This window comes from Euprymna scolopes, chromosome 26 (assembly GCF_053919585.1).
Source record: "Euprymna scolopes isolate OS-2025 chromosome 26, ASM5391958v1, whole genome shotgun sequence".
NCBI classification, from domain to species: Eukaryota; Metazoa; Mollusca; class Cephalopoda; order Sepiida; family Sepiolidae; genus Euprymna; species Euprymna scolopes.
The window spans coordinates 62,483,689-62,511,580 of NC_136507.1; the positions used below are offsets into that span (position 1 = coordinate 62,483,689).

Genomic DNA, 27,892 nt, shown 5'->3' on the forward strand with positions numbered 1-27,892 from the left:
GAGGTTACAAAATGCAATAAACAAAATGTTTTGCAACATGTACATGCATGCAGTGGAAATAAGTTCAGAATAATGTCAATCTTCCAAACCGATAATTACTTCTGCTTACTCATACAGGAACAAAAAAGTTATAACAAAATTCACTCCTGAATTGAACAAAGCTTAATATTAACACACAAACAAACAAAATGCAAAACACACTTATACACACACATGCGTATGCATGTGTACACTCACACATATAAATCAGAACCGACACATTGAAGCACGCACACACACACACATGTACACACACACACACACACAAACAAACAAAATGCAAAACACACTTATACACACACATGCGTATGCATGTGTACACTCACACATATAAATCAGAACCGACACATTGAAGCACACACACACACGCACACACACACACACACACACACATACACACACACACACACACACACACACACAAGCACAAAATTTCCCTTATCTCTAATGTAATACATTGAACAATATCAGTCAAACTTAACTATTAGACCAACAACACTAAGGAAAACAGCTCAGTCTTTGCAGCATTGAATGCAGCCATCTATTTCTGTCCCCATTCCACCACAGATTAGAGGTCTTCCTCTAGTGTTTTTGCAATTTCCTTAGATATGTGTTCATTTGTTTTCCCCTCATGTCTATTATAGAGCATGGTGTCATCAGCAAATATACCCATCTCAGAGACAATTTTATCAGGGAGGTCATTTATGAATATTAGGAATAATAAAGATCTAAGGATAAACCCCTGAGGTACAGCCGCATTTATATTATATTGTTTAGATGTACAACCGTCGAGGACAACCTAGATTTTTCTCTTATTGAAGAAGGATTTTATTATGTTAAGTTTTCGTCTTATTTAAGCATATTTTATGACTGGGCAATGCTGCGTGGCCTGCTAGTAAATAACAAAGATAAAAAGATGTATGCCAAAACCAAGACACATAGGTAAAACTTCTCATTTAAAATTGGACCTAAATATTTGATTTATCTTTTAAGAAAATCACAGTCCATTTGTAGTTACTGTTATTGTTGCTGTTGTTTTAACTAATTTGTGGAAATTTTTAAAAAGGGACACGTACAAATATATCTAAACGCCTCCACAAATTTATCAATGAAGTTGCGAGTACTGCTACTAAAAATACATACTTTTATATATTAAATAGATAAGGAAGTGGATGTTGATCAAGGGTGTTACAACGATATGTGATAACAACAAATTTACATGAAAGTACTTTGTTAGCAGAAAATCGAATGTTTATTTGTTTCTTATAGAAAACGGTGATATTTTTTTTACCTTCTTTCTATCTCAAATCTCACATTTAAAATGACGACTTAAGTAGGTTTTCGGGTATGCTAAAAACGAATATCACATTTACATTTGGCGCAGACAAGTAGTTTTCTGGATACCAAGACCTTTATTGTCTAATATAATCCATTATGTATTTACCAGAGGCCATGTTTTTTCCCCAACTGAACTAATGTGCACACGTTTTACAAAACACCTTCCTCCCCATATTAAGAATGGCGAACGCCACTGACATTTATTAAATAACACATTGGAAAAAAATGTTTTCATACCCCAAAACTACTTTTGCCTCCCCCAAATTTGAAGGTGATATTCGTTTTCAGCAGACCCGAAAACTTATAAAAGTCGTCAATTTAAAGGTGAGTGTTAATTTACCAAAACGGTTAACAATTTAAAAAATCAAATTATGTTTCTGAATTTCCCTTTCTTTTTTTTTTCACAAAGGTGTCACCACTTATTAGGCCCGGAGGCTACTCGAGGACAAGGATTAATGAATGTACAGTAGCCAATGGGAAATTGTCATAGTGATCGTTAGTAGTGGGAGTTGGGTGAATTGGACTACTTAAGGGGACGGCTTATAAGAACTTATTCATGTTGGACTTGAAGACGACCATATGGTAGTCACTTGGAAAACAGGAAAACGAAACAGAGTTCCACAGGCGTGCAGTTGTAAGAAATAAACTTTGTTCATGGAATCTACGTTTAGGTTTAGGCACAGATAAAGAGTGGGGGAAATTATTGATAGTGGTTTCAACTAGACAAGGTCCTGGATATGACCTTAAATTATATCCGATGGTGAGGCTCCATCTTGCGGGCTTTGGGGAGTGTGGAGCCACCCTTCAATTACCATTGCTCCCAGGTCCACTCTGACTCTGACTGGTAGTACCTGTTAGGGTCCCAACGATGGGTTAAATAGAAACCGACTTAAAAACACAAATATACTCTATTAAAAAATTGTTCTTCAAAATCACCAGATTTGGCATTAAATAACCTGAAAAGGGTTGATATGCCATAAAACAAAAGCACCCAACCAACCATCAACTAGACGAGTGTTATAATCATGTAATAATTATCTTTCTGGATTTCCGAATCATATATTGGTTTAACAGATAAGAAACATATTTGGTTCTGAATTTTGACTACTGTTCTCCTTTTGTATGTTATTCACACAACGTTTCGGTCAACATTATCTCCGACCTTCTTCAGGTGTATTTTGTCAAACTCGAGAATCTGCACGGAATTTCGAACAGAACTTTTTTTTTAATCCACGGGGGTAGCATGTTCTTGTTTTGCCAGCCATGACTAGGTAGAAGTCTTAAATTATTCACAATTGTATTTTGAGTATCAACCTCCAGAAGATGATTTTACCTAGTACTTTATCCATTACACTACAGATCCTTGCGTACGATTCTCGTATGAATTTTGGGGACCTTAAAAGATTCTCGTTTTTAGATGTATGTGTCATATCGTGAATTTTGATATAAGCAAAATACTAATTCATGGCGGAATGACCATACAAACAATGATTGGGATAACAAATTTAGGTTTATTGTACGAATACTACAAGACAAGAATCTATAAAAGTGAAATTGTCTGTGTGTGTTTGTGTGTGTCTGTGTGCGTACATTTCCCTACCAAGCTACTCTGTCAATTTTCAGTCTACACACTCGAGATTTGACATAAGGGGTATTGAGATTTGGGAAAATCTTTTTAATCGGTTTTCGGACAGAAATTTGGCTCTCAAGGGGTCAAAGTTCAACGATTTGACCTTTGAAAACTCTACCAAACTTCTTTGCCAACTTTGGGTCTAAACACTTGAAATTTTAGATGTAGATTACTTGGACATGGATCAAATTTTTTAATTTAGCTTGAGTCCAAAGCAAGAAATGTTAAATAGTGTGTATGTTATTGAAAGACCTGCCTTGAGACTGCTTGTCTTTTATCATTGACTCCTGTATAGATAATATCTAGGCGGACTCTAGGGTTGAAATTAATTTTTCCTTTTAACTACCGAAAACCGTTAAATGTTCATGCAAAAAAATAAATAAAAAGTTTTTCTTCTTCAGCTTGCAACGTTCTCAGCACACTACTAAAAAATAACAATCCTTTTTCTCTTCCTGTTTCAACATTCATAGAAAATCTATCTTTCTTTCTTCCCACTGACACGCAAATTAACCATGCATTCAAAACGACTCTATGTCAACAAACAAACTTCACTGAATGAAAAAAATACCAGCTTTTTATATGCTCTAATTCGACCGCATCTTAATTTGCATATGTCACCTTTTCGTTTCCTATTGATCGGGTTTCAAATTCAAGTGTTGGTGACTTTTAAAAATACACACAGGCCACCTTTGGACACTTCTTTCTGTGACCGCTGTCACAAGAACTTTTATATCAACAGAACTAGAACAAAACTGAATGCAACCAAACCATTGTTAAGAAGGAAGAATTGAGAAAAGAACTTGACGTCAAATGTTACAAAAGGGTTAAATATCGCTGTGAGTTGGAAGGGACGTCTTTAGAGATGAGTTAAAGATCTAACCCTAACCCTAACCCCATTTCTCAAATGTCTACCACAGTACTTGCAAACAATCATTAAAATAATATTCATTTTAGAGCGAGTGCATTTTGAAGACATTAACAGATAAAATTAATATAGAAATAAAAATGTATATTTTATTGAATTCAATTTGAGCAATTTTCTTAATTAACCCAATGTCCTGTATATGGCATGAAACAACATATGATGATGAAGCTCCTGTGTGGAGAGTGGTAGTACTTGTCAGCTTCCATCTTTAGATTAAATAGAATATTTTTTAGATATGACCTGGATCTGTGGTCCCCCTCCCCAAACTTTCACAAGAAACACTTGTCTAGCTGAAAACACTATCAATAATTCCCCCCACTCTTTATTTGTGCCTAAACCTAAACGTAGATTTCATGAACAAAGCTTCTTTCTTAGAACTGCACGCCTGTGGAATTGTCTTCCGTTTTCCTGCTTTTCAGCTGATTACAATATGGTTGTCTTCAAGTCCAATGTAAACAAGTTCTTGATGAGCCATTCCACTTAAGTTAACAAATTTTCCAAATTTTCATTACTAACGATTACTATATTGTCCAACTGACTACTGTTCACTCTTAACCCTTATCTTCGAGTTGTCTCTGGGCCTTGATAAGTGGTTATGCCTATGTAAAAAAAAATAACAAAACAAAAAAAACCTGTTATTTCATGGATAATGAGTTAAGGATTTAAATAATAATTTAGATAATGATTTAAGGAGTCAAAGTCAGAGAGTCTGCTTTGGTTGGCAATTTTATCCAACTCTCTCAAACATAGGAAAAATATAGAAGTGGTCCAACAGAAACATTTTTATTTGACATGGGATCAATCATTCTGCATAGAAATATTAGCTTACATATGAAGAAAATAGTTCATCAAAATGTAACTGTGACAGAAAGCATTCTAACCAGAAAGATATCGAGAAAATGAATGCCAACAATAATTATCTATGTTATTTTGATCTCACAAGTTTTACAATATATCATTATATTTTGATTGATTTGAAATACTTTCTGGTCTTTTTAACAATTTTCGAAACTTGCAAGTTATTATCATAAAGCCTTCATGGGACTGCTATGTCAATTTGCAAAAAAAAAAAAAAAAAAGAGTAGAAAGTCAACTTAGGGTTTACTTTAGGCAGCCTCGTAAATCTCGCTTCTCTTATTTTGTTCTTTAGTCCTCAAATTCCATGAGTGATGTTTCTGACAAAGAAAGAAGAGTTGGTGTTTTCTGAGGCAGAACCTATCCATCTAACAAGCTAGTTTTTAACCTCGAGGTAGTATTTTTATTTATTTAATTTATTAATTTTTTTTTGTTCTTTTTGCTATTTTTGCTCCTTACATCAAGTGGCTTCATGTCTTGTCCGGGAGGGGGGGGGGGGCGATTGTCATAAAAATAAGAAGAAAAAAAATTAACGGGCTGGAAACAAAGTGTAGTATGTGTTCTGTTCTCATTCAGTGGAGGAGAAATCTTACTAAACTGAGGCAATTTTAATTTTTGTTCCAATACACAGAGCATTTTTTTTTGGGGGGGGGGCTAGATTTTGCCCACATTAAAAACTGACCTTGTGTCTATGTTTCTAATTCTATAAATGTAGAGAGGGAAGTAAATAGGGACACCAGTCAAATGTTCCTCCGAATTGGGTGGGGTGGGCTAAGGGTTTCAGGTAGCCAATATTGGATTGTGAATCATTTGGCATCGAGTTGCACAGGATTACTTTAAGATTAATTACTGTCAACACTTTTGTTTGAATGCAAAAAATTGGATTAAAATGATCGTATTAGTAATTAATTTGTATTAAAATCTCATTAATTTGTTTTTTAAACCTATTAATTTTTAGTTCAAAGCCATTAAAATCTCATTAATTTATGTTTCGAAGCCATTAAAATCTCAATTATCATGTACTTTTTGAGTTTGAATTAAACTTTTGACACAAAAGTGTAAGTATTAGTTTTATTTTGTTTTCTTAAATCAAAGAAAAACAATTTGCTGCTTCTTAGGTTAGTCGGGAGTGCGTACGTTAAGCGGGCACAAGTGTTATGAGTTAGTTAAAGCACATTCCATTAAAGCATTTGTAAACAGACACAAGGCTGCAACATTGCAGCAATGAGATAGAGGTTGGAGCTTGGCCAATAGTATTAGACCTATTAGATTTGGGACTCATTTTTGGACCCTGTTTAAGAGTGATAGATGCACCATCCCAGATGTGGCAACAATACTCCATGCATGGGAAAATTGTGGCTTTGTAGGGATACAGGATACTCTCTAGTGTGAGTAATTTTTTAGCTCAGTACAGGAAACCCACCTTTGCAGCAGTCTTGGCAATATCCTCAGTGTATTTGTTCTAATTTATGTTGCCTGTGAATGTTAAGCTGAGGAGTTTGAAAGATGGACTGCTAGGTAGGTTGTTATTAGCCAAAGCAATCGGTTGTTGAAAAGTTTTTTTTTGTAGTTGCTAAAAAGAAGCAGAGTTTGGTTTCTTGATTGTTTAATTTGAGTTATATGAAACAAATCCTTGATACTACACTTTGATCCCAGCCTGAAGGCTATCCCATGCTGTCCATCCTATTCTAAACTAGATGTACACGTCCAACCACTGCCCATTTCTTTCTGTCGTACTTTGTTTTATTAGTTTCACTTCAACAATGCCACATAGTCTGAAGGCCAGTCTACTAGAGGTCAGGCTGTATGAAGATATTGGTTTTCTGATTTAAATGCACCAGACAAAGATGTTGTTATATTTTCCTTCCCTTTTTGTAAAACTCAATCATGTTCTGTAAAGCCAAAAATGAAAAAAATTTGCTCTACAAAACAACCAAACTAAACACCATGAATAAATATTTGAAGATATAAAGAACTTGAAGCATAATACCCCCCCCCCCCCGAAATTACCGGATTCTGCATTAAATAATTCGAAAAGGGTTGATATGCCACCAAACAAAACAACCAAAACAACCGAAGCTTGGGTAAAAATGTAATATTTAATTTTTAAATAAGCTTTCTAGCAGTCACTTTGAAATATCTATTTGCACAAAATCTAAAACTACATTATAAACAAATTACACACAAGGCCATTCAAAAGTGTGGGGATAATGGTCACCCTTGGTTTCCAATACTTAAAATTGTCTATCCTACTCTTAACTAGAAATATCTAAATTACTACGTATACCACATTCACTCCTACCTAAGATAAACAGAAGTTACTTTGATGGTGAAGTACTTGTGAAAGAAGTTAGAATTTTGAGAACGTAAAGGGAGATAACTCTAACAAAAATTAATTACTTCAAGTCGACCGCACGCGAATTTATACCTCGTGAATTCACTCTTCTCGCTTTGTTTTCGGCACTGACCTTTACGAGGTAAGTAAATGTATATATATTTTTTCAATGTCTTTTCAGGTCGAAAGATCAATACTTTGAAGCTAGAAGTACACTTAATGTTTTTAATAAGTTGGTGCACGTGAATCGCATCTTCCCTGCAGGTATATGTACGCAACATGTAAAAATAATAAACGCGTGTAGTCTGCAAAAAAAAAAAAAAAAAAAAAAAATGTGTTATCTATTTTCTCTTGTACAAAAACAATCATTTTGTTTTTTTCTTCCTTCCTTCCAATCTGCATTTTAAAAAAAATTTAATCAATATTGATGCCACCAACTGCCCCCTTTTCTCATAAATAATAATGATAAAATAAAAATAAAAGTAGCCGAATCTAACAACGCCTTCTGAGCTTCTTCTCTGTTAAACAAAACCAAAAACGGCACTTTTGCAACGGATCGTGCTATTATTATTATTGTTATTATTATTATTATTATTATTATTATTGTTATTATTATTATTATTGTTATTTATTATTATTTTATTGTTATTATTTATTATTTTTATTTATTATTATTTTATTGTTATTTATTACTATTATTGTTATTATTATTATTATTATTATTTATTATTATTATTATTTTATTATTATTATCATCATCATCAAGTGACATTCAATTCTTACGGTATCTTTTGTTTCTTGAATTGTTAGGTGAAAGTACAGAATAGTTAACAAAGGATGTTTTTCTAAATAACGTTATAGGCTCGGACATAAACTGGACAAGTAAGTACCCTTCCCTCCAAACATGTTTATTAATTACTGATTTAAAGTTAAAAAAATTATAATTAATTTGATTTACTTTTGTTACTGAGGTAATTGTAATAAATAGTCACTCAGAGAATTTCAATACTTACGTAACCAATTCTGGATCTTGACGGAGAATTCCAAGTTAACCCCAGAAATAGCAGAATCTGTTTACAGTTTGAAAACACATTCTTTTCTGTTTTTTTTTTTTTTTGTTTGTTTTTTTTTTTCAATTTTATTTATTTATTTTGTAAAGTGTTGGTGCTAATGCATTTACTGATCCGCTCTTTTTAAAAAATCGTATTTCCAAGTTTAATTAAAATTTTATATGTTTCTTTTTTTTTTTGTTTATTCAAATGTAAGGTTAAAGTACAGAATAGGTATAAAACACCCTCCCCTTCCCATGTTAAGAATAGCTTTTTAAACAATGTTATTATTTCAGCACGGATCAATAAGTGCATGAGAACCAAAGTGTTTTTCGATATTTGTATTACTGTTCTCATTTCATTGTTCTTTGTTCGCAACGTTTCGGCCGATGTAACTTCCAACCATTTTCAGGTGCATCTTGTCGAACTCCGGAATCTCGATGGAATCTCGAACAAAACACCTTATATTTAATGCATGGGAATACGGTATTCTTGTTTACTTTCTTTTCACCTTAACACGCACCTTTAAATTGACGTCTTTTAAACGTTTTTGACTATGCTGAAAACGAATATCGCATTCAAATTTGGGGAAGACAAGTAGTTTTCTGGATATCAAAACCTTTATTATCCAATGTAATTCCATATGCTTTTCCTGGAGGCCATGTTTTTCCCCAATTGAAAAGTACTAATGTGCATGCATGTTACAAAACGCTCTCTCCTCCCCATGTTAAAAATGGCGAACGCCATTGACATTTATTAAGTAATACATTGGAAAAAAAATGGCTTAATATCCAGAAAACTATTTGTCTGCCCAGAATTTGAATGTGATATTCGTTTTCAGCTTACCCGAAAACCTTTAACGGTCGTCATTTTAAAGGTGAATGTTAAGGCGGAAAAAGACACCCGTCTAGCTGAATCCACTGTGAAAAATTTCCCCCACTCTTTATCTGTGCCTAAATCTAAACGTGGATTCCATGAACAAAGCTTCTTTCTTAGAACTGCACGCCTGTGGAACTCTGTTCCGTCTGCCTGCGTCCCACCTGACTACAACTTGGATGTCTTCAAGTCCAACGTTAACAAATTCCTAATGAACCGCCCCCTTAAGTAAACACTTCAACAAATCTCCACACTAACGTAATGTACTTGCAATAACCCTTATCCCTGAGTGGCTTCCGAGCCTTGATAAGTGGTGATCACTGTGTAAAAAAAAAAAAAAAAAAAAAAAAGTAAACATTTAGCTATATATCTATAAAAGTGAAAGTGTCTGTCTGTGTATATATTTGTGTATCTGTGTGTGTACATTTCCTTATACAATATCTCTGTCAATTTTAAGTTTAAGACTCGAAATTTGATATACAGGGTGCTGAGATTTGGGAAAATCGATGTGATCGGTTTTTAGCCAGAAATTTGGCGATTAAGTGGTCAAAGTTCAACGATTTGACCTTTGAGAACGCTACCAAACTCCTCCGACAATTTTCGGTCTAAACACTTGAAATTTTAGATAAAATGCCAAAATCCACTTATTCTGATTGGCTGAATGCTGAAAGTTCTCATATTCCAGAACTCGATACTTATAAATATACTAGCATTTCAGCACGGGTGTTTGGATGTGTATATTGAGAAAAAAAAAAAAAGAAAGAAAAAAGTGGTAGTAGGAAGGCAGGCTCGAACCCGTACCACGAAAGAGGAAACTAACGGAAAATAAAACCTGACATCTTTGCTGCTACGACCACCGCCAAACCGGAAGTGACCTAGGTTTAAATTAAAGCTAGACAATCGAAAGGAGAGGATTACTTTCGAAAATATTGTCGAAAAAAGTGACATGCCCCTGTAGAAAAGTGCCCAGTTGAAGGTGAAGATATTAATGTTTTTAGCCAATTTTTCGATATTTGTCATCTGAAAGGTCGAACTTCAAAACAATACTGGTCTTGTAAAAATCCGTCACCTCTGGCAAAAGTTTTAGGCAGACATGCAAACATACATACATACATACATTTATATATTGGTAACTAAACATTTTCGACCCAAACTGATTAAAAATCTTGCCCTATCTCTGAAAAACTTTTATGTAAAATTTAAAAATGTTTAGACCAGAAATTGTCTGAGTAATTTGGTAGAGACCGCAGAGGTCAAATTTTTTTTAACTTTGACCCCTATTATGACCCCTTAACATTTATTGTTTGGGACTCAAATCAAGTTAAGTTAGATCCATGTCCAAGGAACCTATATCTAAAATTTCAAGTATTTAGACCCAAAATTGTCGGAGGAGTTTGGTAGAGTTCTCAAAGGTCAAATCGTTGAACTTTGACCCCTCAACAGCCAAATTTCTGGCCGAAAAACGATTACAAAGATTTCCCCAAATCTCCATACCCTGTATATTAAATTTCGAGTATGTAGACTGAAAATTGGCAGAGATATTGTATAGGGAAATACACACACACACACACACACACACACACACACACACACACTTTCATTTTTATATATATATATATAAATTGAAATTCTGCTATCTTGTAAAGGGAAGTAACTCTGACTTTTTTTCACAAAGTTATTTCCCTTATGCCGAGTTGAGTTACGTGTATTTCCAGAGAGAGGAATAGGCTGGGCAATAAAGAAAGAGCGTGTGGTGAGAGAGATAGAAAAAGAGAGAGAGATGGAAATTGTTTTACAATTTTACCCTGAGCAAGGCCAGGTGACCTTGCTAGTAACTCATAAACCGAATATAGCACTTATAGTCATCCATACACTGACAGCCGGTTTTCTTTTTGACATAAACTGAAAAAAAAAAAAATGATTTACTGAAATTCTCATTACAATTAAAGAATTTGAGACTATTTTATGACGACAGCAAATCTATTTCCTTTCCATTAATTATTTAAACAATTCTATTAAAACTTTTATTCTCACTATTACGAGTCATTTATAATGCACACATGCCTGCCTGTTGATTTCTTGAACACGTGGTAATGAAATGTTTATATGTCTGCTTCTTACTCTTTTAAATTGTTAGGTGAAAGTACAGAATAAGTTAACAAAGAATGGGTTTCTAAATAGTAACATTATTATTTGACAACATGGATTCAACGTTACGTCATATCAATTTTTTTCCAAAATTCAAGGGCGACAATTCAATTCAACTACAGAGATTTTGTTTGTATTTAAAATAATTAAAACTTTTTAATCATTAAAACTGGTAAAATTTGATTTTCTTAATTAAAAAAAAAATTGATCAATTTACATGATTTTTGGAATATGATAGCTTCCTTCTGTGATGCGTACGTATATCATAAAAAATTTTTGTATTTTTTTTTTTTGTTTTTACAAGAAGTGTAATTCTAAATAAGTACCACTTCCTCTTTTGTTTCGTATGAAGAAATCGTTTTTATTTTCCCCATACCAATAATTCTGTTGTTTTTTTTTTTTGCCTATTCCTTCATTAATTCTATAAGAATTTTACAATTGCATTGTTGTACCGCTCATGACAATATAATTAATCTTTCCTCTTATCGGTTACGTAAGGAGAAATCCTTGATTGAATTGGACCGTAAAATGCAGTATTAAAAAATTATGAAAAGGAAACCTTCTCCTCCCCATTTTTTTCTTATGGAATGTACATATTATATTACAGTTGGGCCAAATCTCATGTATTTTTTTGTTTTGCTAATTGTAACTTTAAACCAGACCCTTTAAACACAAAATAAATAAATAATAAAACAAAAACATTTCTCACATTTGATATATGCTGATTTAGAAAGACATGATCAGCATATTAACTATTCTGTACTTAATCTCCTCTCCAGGGCAGCTAGTATATATAGGGTGTCCCAATAAAATGTATACTCTCTTTATAGGACCATAAAACCAATATTTATTATAAGAAAGAAAAATTTCATACATCAAAATACTGTGAACAAATATAGAAACCAGCTAATTATTGAGAGTGTTCAAATTGTTGGCCATTGTGGTCCATGAACAGCTGACAACGCTCACTGATTGAATCGAAAGTGTTCCTAATCAGTTCAATTGGTATGTTGATACATTTTCTTTCAATGGTTGCTTTCAACTCATTCGTTGTAGCTCGTTTTGTGGTGTGAACCCTGTGTTTAACATGCTCCCCTCCCCCCAAAATCCATTGGGGTAGGGAGTCAAATCCGGTGAGCGTAGATAGTACTCGATACTTCCTCTTCATCCTAACTATCTGTTGACTATCAAGATATGCTCTTATGTCATGATGATAGTGGGGAAGCTTTCTATCCTGCTGGAAGCGCCATTCTTTATTCCTAAACATCTCTTGCGAATGTGGTATAACATATTCATGTAGCAAGTTGAGATAATTTAAAGAGTGTATACATTTTATTGGTACACCCTGTATATAATTTCTTGTTTTTCTACTACTCTGTACTTAATTTGTCTTGCTTTATTTATATTTTTGTATTTTGATTTTTTATTGGAACTTTAGTGTAAGATTTTTGAAGTTTGAACATTTTTTAAAGTACTTTTATAAATTAAAAATTTTTTTCTTAGTATTTCATTTTCTTATATATTGTTTTGTATATCCTTTTAGCATTTATTGTTCTTTTCTGTCCCTGCCCTTTTTTGCCCCCATCATATTGCCTCTTATAAAATAATTTTTTCCAATTCTAATCTGAAAATTTTTAACTCGTTTTACTAAATATGTACAATCAAATTATTCCCGATCAATGTACGACTGACTGCTCCTTCTGTTTGTCATATAGAAACAACGTGTAAAGTTGCTTGAATCAGCAGCATCCGAATCGGACAATTAGTCGTACCAGGTTTTGATCGTACATAAGGGGGTTTACTAAAATTGTACGGCTAATTATGTACGATTTTTTCCTCCTACTGCTGTTTTACTATTAAAGCAAGTTTTACGCGAACTTGCTACTGAGTTTGTCAGCACAAAATATCGTAAAAATTAATAAAATGAATTTGCTCACAAATTTCAATCCAGAGGTTATGTTTTGCAAATATATTTTTAGATTCATATAAAAAGTATTCACAATTTTTTTTATTTTTTTAATATTTTCCAATTCTGTGTGCTGCTTTTATTCCATTTTTTTTTCTTTTTTTTTTTTTTTAAATCTCTCTCTTAAGCCATAAAGTAAACAAAATAGAAATACAACTATTTGTGTTGCGAGATATTTCAAATTTTGTTATAAATTTTCGTCTCAAAGTTTTAGAATATAGTTTGTGTTAAAACAAAATCAAAGTTAAAGAAAAAAGTCACTTCGGTTTATTTAAAATTTACTTTGAACCTTTTTACTCCAGTTTAATTAATTTAAAAAAAAAACAAAAAAACTAGCAGTAGTCGATAATATAAATTAAAAAAAAAGTTTGAGAAAACTTTAAAAAATGATTTCCTTTGCTTTTTTTTATTTTATTTTTTTGGGGGAGGGGGGGTCCATGTGTGCTGCTTGTCCAACCTGCAAAGGGAGTTTATTCCGAAATCTGTTCTTAACATGGGGAGGTTGGGGTGGTAATTTCGAAAGGCATTTTCTTATTTTCAACCTCCCCACAACTTTCGAAATAAACACCCTTTGCAGCTTGAGCAAGCAGCGCAGTGACTGCAGTGCACATTGACTTTTTTTTAGAAATGAATCAGTCGCATTATCATAAAACGGAAGTTTAGGCAATATTATTAAAAAAAAAAAAGAAAAGAAAAAACTGAAAATAATTTTTTTAAATAGTTATTTACTTTCCTCCTCCCGAGAGCAGTTTGACACGAATGTTTTAAATATGGGGAAACTAGTTCCCCCAAAAGAGGCACACTGGATTGGAAATATTGCTTCAGTTTTCAGGGATTTATTCTACTGTTTTAAAAAGATTTTCTAGTGTTACATTGCTATTGTTACGAAATTCAAAACGTTTTTTTTCTTTTTAAAAAAAAAGAAAAAAAAAAGGTCACTTGTAAAATTTAATAATAAAAAAAAGAAATCCAAAAAACTCTCAGCTGAAAGTTGTGACTGTGACTAAATTCATTTTGTTTCTATTTCAATAATAAAGAAATAAACTTGTTTATTTATTTTAGAAGGGTTTGTATTACTGTAAACATAGATTCGAAAAAGTTGTCAAAAAAACAAATACATAACAAATAAATGTTATCAAAGGCAAGATGAGTTACTTTTATACCTAACTGGATATGTTTTCAGTGTTTTTATTTAATGTAACATGTTTATTCAGTTTGAAAAACATACTGTGTTTACCGATGTATTGGAAAATTCAAACTGGCGCCCGACTCTCTCTTTAACATGGTAAGTTTGGGAAAAGGTGCTATAAATCTAAAACTAGACAAAATATTGTTAGAAACTCACTAGGTGTATCAGAATTTTTGTAGGAATTTTTGACATCCCTAACACGAAACTGTGAATAAAATATAAAAATCTCGTAATTTCTCTGTTAAAAGTGGGTTATTTATTTTCTTTATGGATTATACTTCCAAAATAAACTATTAGAGTTGTTTAAAAGTAATAGAAATATTTTTTTTTTTTAAACAGTAATGAATTTTCCGAACTCAATATTTTTCAATTTTTAAACTTTAAAAATCTATCAAAATTTTTCTATTGTTTCTATTTTTACGATATTTTCAGGGTCAATGTGAAATTTTATGTTCTTTCCAATAAACCAAATATAATATTTTAGACAAACGTTTTCTTTTTAAATTCACGCCCCCCCCCCATTTTCAAGTTTCTATTAAAAAGTAAATAATTAATTTACTCACCGAAAAGTAAATAATTAATTTACTCACAAATTGAAGAGAAAAGGTCAATAAATAATATATTCAAATTTAAAACAAAAAAAACGTAGTGTTTTTAGAATTTTACCTGTAAAGTTTGAAGTTTAAAACCTTTTTTTTTAGACCACGTTATTTTTTCTTTTTTTTTTTATAGAACCTTGGTCCTTGCTCCTTTAATTGAAAAAAAAAAAAAAAATTAGGGCTTGAATTACATTTTTCGAGGAGTTATAAACTTTGAAAGACAGGGGGTCGAATAATTCACGCCTCCCATTTTGAAATGTCTATTAAAAAGTAAATAATTAATTTATGTAGCAAAGTCTTATATATCACAAATTGAAGAGAAAAGGTCAATAAATAATATATTCAAATTTAAAACAAAAAAAAGAACAGTTTTTTTAGAAATTTACCTGTAAAGTCCGAAGTTTAAAACCTTTTTTTAAAAAGAAAAGCATGTTGTTTTTTTTTTTTTGTTTTTTTTTTTAATGAAACCTTGGTCCTTGCTCCTTTAATTGAAAAAAAAAAAATTAGGGCTTGAATTACATTTTTCGAGGAGTTATAAGCTTGGAAAGATGGGGTGGAATTATTCACTATTTTCACGAAATTTCTGATACACCTAGAAACTCACTCAATATATATTACCGTCACATAGGTTGACATATATTCGGTGGTTTTTTAATAGTATTTTGTCTAGTTTATTATTTATAAGACCTTTTCCCGAACTTACCGTGTTAAAGAGAGACTCTGGCGCCATTTTGAATTTTCCAATACATCGGTAAACAATGTATGTTTTTCGAGCTGAATAAACATGTTACATTGAATAAAAACACGAAAAATATATCCAGTTTGGTAGAAAAGTAACTTATCTTGCTTTTGATAACATTTATTTGTTATATATTTGTTTTTTGACAACTTTTTCGAATCTATGTGTACAGTAATACAAACCCATTTTAGAAAAAAAAAAAAAGAAAAGTGGCCCACTGAGTTGGAAAAAGAAAGTCTCAATCTTTAAGAATTTGCCAAAAATAATCTCGACTGTGACTAAGTCGTTTTATTGTTTGTTTTAATAACATTTTTTGCGCTGACGGATTTTTAGTATATCACTTGTGTAAGAGGGAATATTTAATAAAAATCGGAAGTTTTCTTTATAGGTATGGATCTAAACAAGATATTTGCCAAAAATCTCTCCAAACTTCTGAGTAATTCGTTTTATTGTTTATTACAAGATTGTTTTACAATATTTTACGCTGACGGACCCAGTCGATTGCCTGCGTCGAAGTTGCTTTAATCAGCAGCAGTGGTAATTTAATCATATAATGATCGTACATCATTTTTAGTCGTACATATTTAGTAAAACCCCGTTTTAACATTTCTAATCTGAATATTTTCAAAGTTGGTGTTACTTGTACTTTTTCTCCTTTTCTGACGAGAAGCATTTAACTTCGAAATGCCATGGCCTAAGGAGGGTTCTCCCTTATTCCTCTTTTTGTAACCCTTATTGACTTGATAAAGTTCTATGTAATGGTACTCTTTATCTTAACTTATTCTCTTTCTCTCATATATATATATATATATATACTAGCAAAAGTACCCGTCGTTGACTGGGTTCAAAAACAGCCTACAGAAAATGGACTCTGATTTATGAAAGTATGATAGGTTATGAAAGGGAAGGGTTGTAAAGAGATAGCTTCGAATTTGAGGGTATGAAAACCAAAGCAAATATGATGAAAGTAAAAATAAAATAGATAAACCCCATAATTTATTATATCATGCCTGTTCACACTGAAACACTTATCACAATATTTTGTGGATTTATATTAAAAAACCTTGTTAAACTTTGTGACATATTTCCATTGTATGGAGGTCAGGCGCGAACGAACACCCCATAATTTTATTATACCATATTTCTTCAAACTGAAACATAATTATCAAAGTATACTTACACAGATAGATATGAAAAGTCTTTATTAAAGTTTGTGCCTATTTCCATTCTATGGAGGCCAGGCGCGAACGCAGACCCCACAATTTTATTATACCATCCCTATTTAAGTTAAAACATACTTATCAAAGTATTCTTATGTACATCTATATCAAAAACACTTGTAAACGTTTTTTTTTTTGAATTTTTAAATTTTTTATTTCCATACTTTGTGAACCAGGCGTGAACGCAGACCCCACAATTTTAATGAACCACCGTTCTGCCAGATCAAACATACCCATTCCTGTGTCTTGATACATCTTCTATCATTATATGTAATCAGTTTTTTAAAATAGTCAACCATATAGGAGCCTATTCATGACCAGACATGCACACACATACAGCTTTATATTATATATATATATATATATATATATATATATATATATATATATATATATATATATATAATCTGTGGAAATATGTTTTTTTTTTCCAATTATATTTCACCTTTTATTTATAAAGCTCAATGTAATTACATAGCATATAACGAATAATGACAACAGTCTATATTCCAAGATGTTGACCATCTTACAATTTCTTCCTTTAAGTATGTTGACATGCCCAATTCTTGACAACACGTTTCGTCGCTCAAAATCATTAATTTAATTATTATATCAATCAATAAATATATGCATTTTATTTTGTTTTGATGAATTGATAGGTGCTATTTCTTGTGAGGAGTTAAGGGCAGAGTAGATTCATTGATTGATATAATAATTAAATGAATGATTTTGCACTACGAAACAGATGCTGTCAAGAATTATGTATGTCAATGTACTTAAAGGAATAAATTGTAAGATGGTCAACCTGTTGAAATTTAGAATATAGACTTTTGTCATTTATTTCTTATATGTATAGAGTCATCCACATACAGTACTGTTTTGCTGTATCACAGCTCATCAGTGCGGCTAAACAAGCAACTACTTCAAGCCAGGATCCAAACTCGACCGCCCAAACGATAGTTGGCACTTCTAGCTGTTACGCAAGGTAGTGAATTAATGTTTTGACATTGTCCAAACGCCTAAGCACAATTTGTTTGCACAAAGAGCATCGCTTAATACACAAATGACAGTTTGTATATCACTTCCCAATATGCTCAACGCAAGATAGAGAGCATTATGGTCATCCACATACGGTACTGTTTCGCTGTATCACAGCTCATATATATACCAAACAAAAAAATCGATGATGAAAATAAAAATCTAATAAACTACAATATTTATTAATCTATAAAATGTCCAAATAAGGAATTATAATTTTTTTTAAATATCCTAAACACATGGGGTTTCAAAGATAGACTCTTTTCTATCAGAGGATAAACATTAGTATAAAAAAGAAATGTATCACTGATTAGCATAAATTTAATCATTTTTAGGTCACAATTTTTTTTTTTTTTAATTAAAAAAATGTATTTTCAAATTCCTTGTTCTGTTTATTTTCAATGAGTGCTGTTAGCACAGCATTATCATCATTGAAGCATGTGTGTTAGTCTTTCTTGTATTTTTTTTTACTGAGTAGAATGACGTCAAGGTTGTAAATATTATTTTGTACCTAAGCAATGTTGGATCTCACGTTTAACATTAAGCAAAACAGTTTACTGCATAATCACATTGGCACAGTGATTCTCGATAGATCAACGAAGTTAAACAGCGTTAAGCCTAGTCAGTATCAGATGGATGACTATTTGGGAATATCAGATGCTGTATGTAGGAGGATGTCGGCACTCTCTTACAAGAACTGCAAAAATCCCAACATTGTCATCTCACCTGACTGGGATATGCTGCTGAAGACTGCTTGTGATTTTAACAGGTGGGGGTGGGGGGAATCTTCATTGTATTTCCTGCTGATGCAGCAAAGAGATAAAATCGTCAACAAAAAAGTTACTGCAAAGCTTGAAAGATGAATTGTGGCAATTTAAGTGAAGTGATTGCTGCTAAAAAAATAAAATCAAATCACTCTAATTGCTGACACTCTTTCCTTTTCCGATTTTGGAATTCACTTTCCTCTTCACTCCCCAAAGCAGGGAAGTTTTCACAAAGTTGTGTGAATTGAAAATATTTTCAATCAATGAAAATCGTTCCAAACCCCAAAAAAGTAACGCATACATGTGAAAGTAATAAGCCAATACGAATTTAGAAACTCTTATAAGAACGGGTAAAAAAAAAAACGTTTTCCCCAGACTTTATCAGTTTCATCTTAAACAGACATCCAAAATGTCTGCCTGACATGGAGGAGGCAAAAAGAACTTGATAACCAGCATACCAGCAGCCGAACACTGTTAGGAGAAATCATTGTCATCTGCTACAGCAACTTTGATGCTTATGCACTTATGTTACCATGCTGAAATAAAGTTATTATTGAGAAAGCCATTCTTACTTTCATTCTGTACTTTTTGTACTTTTATTCTGTACTTTCACCTAACAATTTAAAAAAAAAAAGATTTTGTAAAACTTGAAAATACTATTTTAAAAAATTAGCACGATAACATAAGTGCATAAGCATCGCAACTTCTTTTCCTAACGATTCATTGACCAATGAAACATAAGTAAAGAGATGGTCCTGGATATGACCTTAAACTATATCCAGTGGTGAGGTCCCAGCTTGCGGGCTTTGGGGAGTGTGGAGCCACCCTTTAATTGGCATTGCTCCCAGGTCCACTCTGACCCAGAGTGGTATTACCTGTTAGGGTCCCAACTATGGGTTAAATAGAAACTGACTTGAAAACAACAAATATATTCTATTAAAAAATTTTGCTTCAAAATCTTTGGATTCGGCATTAAATAACCTGAAAAGGGTTGATATGCCGTAAAACAAAAACAACCAACCATAAGTAGATATATATATATTTCCTTGAAATAAAAACGCGTTTTTTTATATACATGAATTCGTCTCAAATAGGCCTTGTCCATTTTATCCGTTCCACAAGACTGGCATTTTGTAAACTCAGTTGACTTCACAAGAGCTTGGTCCCTCACTCAGGTTAAGCGATCCATGAGAAGGAACAGCAGACGTAGCAATAATAAGAGTTTACTAATGATTTCAGGCGATATATCAATACTGCTCGGAGAAATCACTATCATCGTTATCATTAGCTCTGTGCCTGCCTCCAGTATCAGCATTCATTCTGAAACAACGGTAACAGGATAGCGGATTCTCTTGGCCATTCCAGACGACTGGCAACATATCAACACATCTAGGAGAAATCCACATCATTATCATCCACCGCAGTAGCTCTGAGCCTTAGCGATTCGCCGAGACGTGTTTATTTCTCCAAAAAAAAAAAAAAAAAAAAACATCAGTTTTTATTTTATTTTTGTATACGAGTTTATCTTCCTTTTGTTGTTGTCATATTTCGTGACACATTTTTATTAGTTGTGCTACACTTGACAACTGAACCATAACACAGGTTTTTTTTTTTTTTTTTTTTTTTTTTTTTTTTTTACTTCGGAGTCACCGCTTATCAAGGCCTGAAGCTCACTCGAGAATAAGGTTAATGAATGTAAGGTGGCAGTAAGGATGATGTAAATTGCATGGAACTTGATTATTTATGAGGACGATCTAACAGGAACTTGTTTACGTTCGACTTGAAGGCTATCATGTTGTATTTAACCAGGAAGCATGCCAGTGGAACAGTGTTCCAAAGACAGGTAGTTCTAGAAAAGAAACTTTGTTCATGGAATCTGCGTTTACATTTAGGCACAGGTAGAGAGTGGGTAAAATCATATATAGTGTTTTTAGCTAGTCAAGTGTTTTTTTGCAAAAGTTTGGCAAGGAGACCCATAGATTGGAGTTCAGACAAACACTTACCATGAAAACAGCAATAGAGCAGAACCAGGTTCACAACATCTCTTTTGTAGGAAGGAGGTTGCAGGGAAGAAAAAAGGTCATCACCTATTTAGGTTTTGAAACCGGTTTTGAATTCTATCAAGGCAGGATAGGGTGTGCTGAGCAGCTCCTGCCCAGATGTGGCTGCAGTACTCTGCTACATTTGTGCTTTTCATTCATTTTTACGGTTGGATGGAATCGAGGTTTAGATTGCCGTACATAACTTCCTTCGTTACAGATTTTTTAGGCTTTTCTTTTGTTGTAGCTATTAATCATATAACTTCTAACGAGGTGGGGTGGGTGGGGGGTGAACTGAAGTACACCAAATATTTACCTTAATAGATTTTCTAAATAGATCTATAACATACAACCTCTATGAAGCTAAATTATTAGGTCAGTGTACAAGTTTAAAAATTCCATCCTGAAAATGAAAAACTGTTTTTGAAAATCATTATTCATAACAATAACGACCTTTGTTCTTTATAACGTGATTCCATCTGTCCATGAGCTAATAAATGCCTCGTTTATAAATTTTTTTTTTTTTTTTTTTGTAAAATTCTTGTAGGTTTTGATATAAAATATGAACTCTAGTTCAATCTTCTTTCATTATGTTAATTCAAGTCCATCTAAATGGCTCTGTAATCTTCAAAATAAGTGATAATCCAAGGGAACTAGGTCAGGAACAATATTTCCTAACTAAATTTTTTTTTTTTTTTTTTAATACGTGTAATTCTGAGTATGCACTAAATTTTATGTTAAGACTTGAAGGTATAAGCATTTGAATTGCTTCAGATATTTTTCAGCCTTTGTTTAAAAAAAAGTATATTGTTATATTAAACATTTATTGTTGATATAATTTGACTTTAATCGTTTTATTAAAAAAAAAGTAATGGTTGAAAAGATATTTTTCACTCATTACTGAGCTTTGGAATTTGGTGAAAAAACACAACTGCCAAAAAAACATGCTTCTTATTATTTCTAGTCGCAACTTTGAAAAATCACTTTTCACTCGCAAGGTAAAGCCCTGAATTACGAAATTAAAAGACCAAACCTGCAACAATTCACATTAGACCCTCTGCATAATCACACTGGATTGCTCAGATGTACCGGCGGTCTTCTTTCACATTGTGTTCTGCAGTCCTGAACGTGCTGCCTCAGAATTGTGTGAATAAGCATATATCACTGTTACATTTTTGGAGTTCTGTATTGTCTAACTATTGTGATATTCTTCAGTTTTATGCATTCTCTAATTAGCTAGGTAGCCTCTGTCTATTGCTAACGGTTTTTATGATCATGGCTTAATGAAGGGGGAGGGGAAGGCGGGTAAATATATCCAGTAAGTAAAATAGAGGTATATGCCTGTTTGATTTATTTTTGAGTGAAGAATTCTCTTGAACAATAAATGTATTTTTTTTTTCTTTTTTTTTTTTTTTTACATGGAGTTCACCACTTATCAAGGCCCAATGGCCACTCAGAGATAAGGGTTATTGTGTGTACAGTAATCAAAGGGATAGCGTAGCAATAGTATTGGAGAATTGGTAAGGTGTCATTACTTAGGGGGGGTCGGTTCATCAGGAATTTGTTTGTGTTGGACTTGAAGACATCCAGGTTGAAGTCGGGAGGGAAACAGGCAAGCGGAATAGAGTTCCACAGGCATGCAGTTCTAAGAAAGAAGCTTTGTTCATGGTATCTACGTTTTGATTTAGGCACAGATAGGGAGTGGGGAAAATTATTGACGGTGGTTTCAGCTATTCGGGTGTTTTTTTGAGAAAGATTGGCGAGGGGGGACCAAAGAATGGAGCTCAGACGAGCACCTGCCATGGAAATAACGATAGAACAATGACAGGCTCGCTACGTCTCTTCTGTGGGAAAGAGGTTGCAGGGTAGAGAAAAGGACATCCCCCACCAAGCCACGGGGTCTATTTTGTACTCTGCCAAGGCAAGATAGGCTGTTTTTAGCAGCCCCCGCCCAGGTGTGGCAGCAGTACTCCATCTTTGGACGTACTTGGCTCTTATATAGATAGAGAATTGCATAATTAGTGAATTGCATCTATCAACTAAAAAAAATATGGAACCTAAGTATGCAAAGAAGTGTGAAAAAGAATTCAGAGGTGGAGGAAGTATATCTGGATGCTGAAGTTGTTGAGATTGCTGAGGAGGCATTAAAGCACAAGGTGGACTGAGAATGAGTAGATTGCTCGGAATTGAATTAGGATCAACGTAAAGTCAAACAGAATGAAGGAAGAAAGCGACCACGTGTCTGTGCATGTTGTCTTACCTGCTGGGAGGATCACAGGGAGGGCAGAAATTAAAAATGGCGGCTCTGGTTTTTGTAAGATTATTGAGCGATGACGTCAGGCCTCACATGACTGTTTTTCTGGCCGCCGATCGGCTGATGACGAACGCTTGGACAATAAAAGGAGTATGTTCAGAAGATCGAGGACAGTGTGTATCAACTGCATCAGTGTGATTAGAAGTTCGACGTGTGTGTTAATCAACTGCCGTAGTTGTGAAACGAATTCAAGCTTTAGAAGTTCGACGTGTGTGTTAATCAACTGCCGTAGTTGCGAAACGAATTCAATTCTACACTTCCAATACTTTTATTTTCATTGAAATCGATGAAATCGCTCATTCGTCAATCAAATCAATTGACTGCCTGCATTATTCTGTAACTCCTCACAGTACACAGAGAGCAAGCTTCACGTGCCTCCCTGCAGTGACTTAATCTACAATATATTATCGTCTACATTACACTGTACAGAACCTACTGTTGATTTTATGAAATTATTTTTATATAATGACTTGAATTAAAGTTTAAAATGCAAAAGTTAAGCATCCTGGTTTAATTGTGCTCTAAACAAAAATGTTCATTTTGAAAGCACCCATGTCTTATCAAAGAACCTACTGTTGATTTTATAGGCCGAACCCTTCTGCTTGTGCGGTAATAAAACTTCCTAAATGCATTTGCAATGTTAGGCTGTATAAAAGTGTTGACTTAGATCAAAATCGGACTGTTCCTTCTTTCATAGAATGTTTTTAATTATCGCTACTTATCGGATGTATTTCAATGCAAAACCTAAGAACACTCTCAGGCACATAAAATACATTTGTGTGAAATTAAAAAAAAAAATGACCCAGCTGTTTTGGAATCCATAGGGAACGAATTCACATACACACAACACATACAGACAAAATGCCTTTTGTATATAAGTAGAAATATATTTCTTTTTGGATAATACTTATTCTTTTTTTATTCACTCTTCCTCCCTCTCTTTTTTCACTCTTCCTCCCTCTCTTTTCCCTTCTCTCTTTCCTCTTTCTCTTCCTTCATCTTTCATTTCCCTTTCTCTTTCCTTGTCTCTATCTCTCTTTCTCCTTTTCATTTCTCTCATTCTCTCTTTTTCGTCTCTCTCATTCTCTCCTCTCTCATTTTTATCTCTCTCATTCTCTCTTTTTTCTTTTTCTCTATCTCTTATTTTCTTTTTCTCTATATCTTTTCTTTTTCTCTATCTTTTTTCTTTCCTTTTCTCAGATCCTTTTTTTTTTCTCCTTCTTTTCCCCTCCCTATGTTTCTGTCTTTTCTTTTTCTCCTTCTCCGCCTCTTTCTCTCTCTCTCTCTCTCGTTTTACATCATTCGACTCCTCCACTACTTATCAATTATCTTATATATACTTCACTGACCCTATGGGACATGATCCACTGTGCATGATGACAAGCAAGCGAACAAACAAAATAACCAGATCCGCAGTTTTTTATAAGTATATCAATTTTAAAAAGATATCTTTTTTATTGTGATGAACTTTTGTTCGTTTTCCAGTTTTTCGTGTGAGCTCAAAATGAACCATCTATTTCTATATTGTTCATGTTGGGACACTTTGTGATATTGTCCAATATGATGCAACACAAATACAAAATGACCATAATGCTCTAATTACTCGCTCACCATTTTATGGAGATGTTGCCTTAGGAAGAATTTAAAATTGACTTTACAATCTTGTAAAAAATGATCTCTTCTGTTATTCACAACTCTTTCTCGCAGAAAAAGACGTTGCTAATCTCTTCCTCTATGCCGTTCCTGGTCCTGATTTTTTTTTCTTATATATATATATATATATTATATTATATTATATCATATCATATTATATATCTTATGTAAAATATATATATGTTGTTTTGTTTTGGTTTTAGCGATATGTTTTGAATGAATTCAATCATTTACGAAAGTGCATTTTTATCTAAATGCAAGTTGGGAATAATTTTCCCTTTTAACCAATTTGGTACCCCCATATGGGGAGTGGTATATATATATATTTTTTTTTAAATGTAATATAGATATGCACATGTCCAATGTTTCATATGCCATGTCCTTGAGTGGCCTCTGCACCTTGATAAGTAGTACCGCCTTGCTAGTAAAGAGGATAATGTAAGTGTCAGTTTGTTGATGGACAGTTGTTTGTGATAATTGGTTGTTGATGTACGACTTCCACCTCAAAAAAAGGAGGTAATGCATGGGAGTATCATCTCATGACAGCTAAAGATAAACTACACTCTCTCTTTACGCTGACTACTTTGATTGAGCTCCAATATCTGGTTCCTCCTTGTAAGATATTCAGAGCAAGAACTCGTCTTGCTATCACAATAATAAAAAAAACCCTCTCCATTCTAGTTCTGGAAATTCTGTCTTCTTAATGTTAGACAGAATTTCCATGAACAGAGCTTTTTTTTCTTTTTTTTTTTTTACAAGACGTTTCTATTTGTGAAACACATTACCTTGGGACTACTTCCCTATAGATTACAACATCGTTGTCTTCCAATCCAATTTCATCAGATTCCTACCATAAACCGTTTCACTTCTTTTGGCATTTCCCTGATTTTGGTTGTTATGTCTCTTTTTAGTTCAGGAATATTTTGGAGATTGTTCAATAGGCATTTTCTTTAAGATAATTCTACAGATAAATTAGGGTGTGTGTGGGGGGGGTTAAGGTCAAGTTAGTTTGAAATGCATTTAGGATCACCCCTCTCCTACTGATGAAACAATCAACAAAATGTCTTCCCATATAATTGAATGGTGATAAAAAAGACTGTTGGCATTCATGACTGAAACCTGGTGGACAAGTCAAGCATAGACTGAAGTTTATTTATCCGCATTGCAAACATTATGGCCGTATTAACAAATTAAGGGAGGGACAAGCAGAATTATGTAAATTTGTATGCATTAGCCTGATACGACTTTTGGTAGTTCAATTCTGTTAATTCAATTAGTTTTCCCAGTTCTTTTTAAAATAAGATACTTACAAGAGGAAGTCTTATGAAGGTTGCCAACATCCCCAGTAAAAGTGGTTCTACAGAACTGACAGGATTGGAACTTGGCAGTCCAGGTTGTCAGTTGATGTTGGTATCCAGTTGACCACTGTCAAATCTGGTTTATTTCATTCATATCAATTCTTTTAAAGTTTATCTTATTGCCGACAATCATTCTATTTCATTAACCCTTATCCTCGAGTGGCGTTTGGCCTTCATAAGTTGTGATTCATTACTACAAAAAAAAAAAAAAAGGACAACGTTAAGTGCTGAGGGTAAAATCTTCTAAACTCGCTCACCACTTTTGTCCTTCTTCAAGCAAAAACACGTTTGACATTAAATTTCATTTAATTGACCCCCATGTTGTGAGTTTAAAAATGATGTACAAATTTATTCCAGTTTTGGATATCATAACCTTTGACCTTTTGAATGTTTGTTTAGCACAAAAATAAAACACAACAACAGCTAATAACCGACAGATCAGCTGAATGGTTAAAAATAAAATAAAAATCTTTTTCGTTTTAGCAAAAGAGAAACTGAAATTCTTTTGGGGCTCATAGCTATTTTTGTGCCTATTAAAACGAAAATTGCGCATAAACTGTACTTCAAGTTGAAAGAAAAAAATGCAATAAATATATTTTTCTTGATGCTACCAGATAAGGCTGTCTGAAGATACTGACTTCCTGACTTAAAATGCATCAAACACTGATGTTATTGTTTTTGTTGTTTTTTTTTTTTGTTTTTTTTTTTGCCTTTGTCTTTTGCAAAAACTCAATCCTGTTCTGCAAAGCCAAAAACAATAATTTTGCTACACAAACAACCAAACCAAACTCTATGAATAAATATTTGAAGATATAAATAACTTGAAGCATATAAACTTTTTTCCAAAATTACTGGATTTGGTATTAAATAACCTGAAATCATGGTTTTGTTTCACTGGCCACCTGACACTCGTTAAATCTTTGGGCTTTACCTTTTGGTAAAAACACACAAAAAAAGACAAAATGTGCTTTTCTTCCCATTACCTGCATAATAATATATAACTTGAAATAGTTCCTCATTTAATGATATTAAAAGAATGCAAGAAGATAAAATCATTTTTATCGCTTTTTACACAATAAAATCATTTTTATCGCCTTTTACACAATTTTTTTAATTGTATAATGTCGACACTGCCAATCGTTACTTTGACCAAATTATTATATAAATTAACCAATGTAGATTAAAAAATAGAATGGTCTAATTAGTAAAATAAAACTAAATTTTAACATTATTAAACATGGCCGCGTTCTTTCTGTGTGTGTCAGTCATTCTGGAAGAGAACAAGTCACTATGCCAATCTGTTTTCACAATAACAAAAGAATATATTTTTATTGAAGCTTTGTACTGCTTATATAAACCCAGCTGTTTGCATCGTAATGAACTGATATGGAAGCTTACATAATTGTTGACTGAATAGAGTACTATTAAACATGGGCGGCTTGAACATTTAAATTCAGGAATGTTTCTATTGCGAGGACCCATGGCACAGTGGTTAAACTACTTGGAAAAATTCAATTATAAAGTGATATTCTCCTCAATATTGAAGGTTCAATCCCCAGTGAGAGTAACTAAAAATACAATTGCAAATTATTTAGGATTTCTATCCACTCATAGCTGATGGGGCAAGAGCCTGCTATCTTCGTGAAGTAAATAAAGGGTCTCGTTCTGTGCATATTCCTGAATTTGTCAAGATACACTCAAAGAAGGTTGGAGGTTACATCGATTGAAACATTGTGATAATGACACTCAAGATGAGAATAGTAGTTTGACGAATCCAAATAATATAAAAATTTTACTATAACATAAAATAGATCATTT

At 33.0% G+C, this 27,892-nt stretch overlaps 1 protein-coding gene across 1 annotated transcript in view; it reads left to right on the forward strand.

Moving 5' to 3' along the window:
* Positions 1-7,166: 7,166 nt before the first annotated feature.
* The window catches only part of LOC145248116 (sideroflexin-2-like), a 68,869-nt gene continuing 48,143 nt past the window's right edge, over positions 7,167-27,892 (forward strand). The window contains exon 1 of the mRNA XM_080109907.1: positions 7,167-7,264. The gene's annotated coding sequence lies outside the window, so the exon portion shown is untranslated. The remainder of the gene's footprint in view (positions 7,265-27,892) is intronic.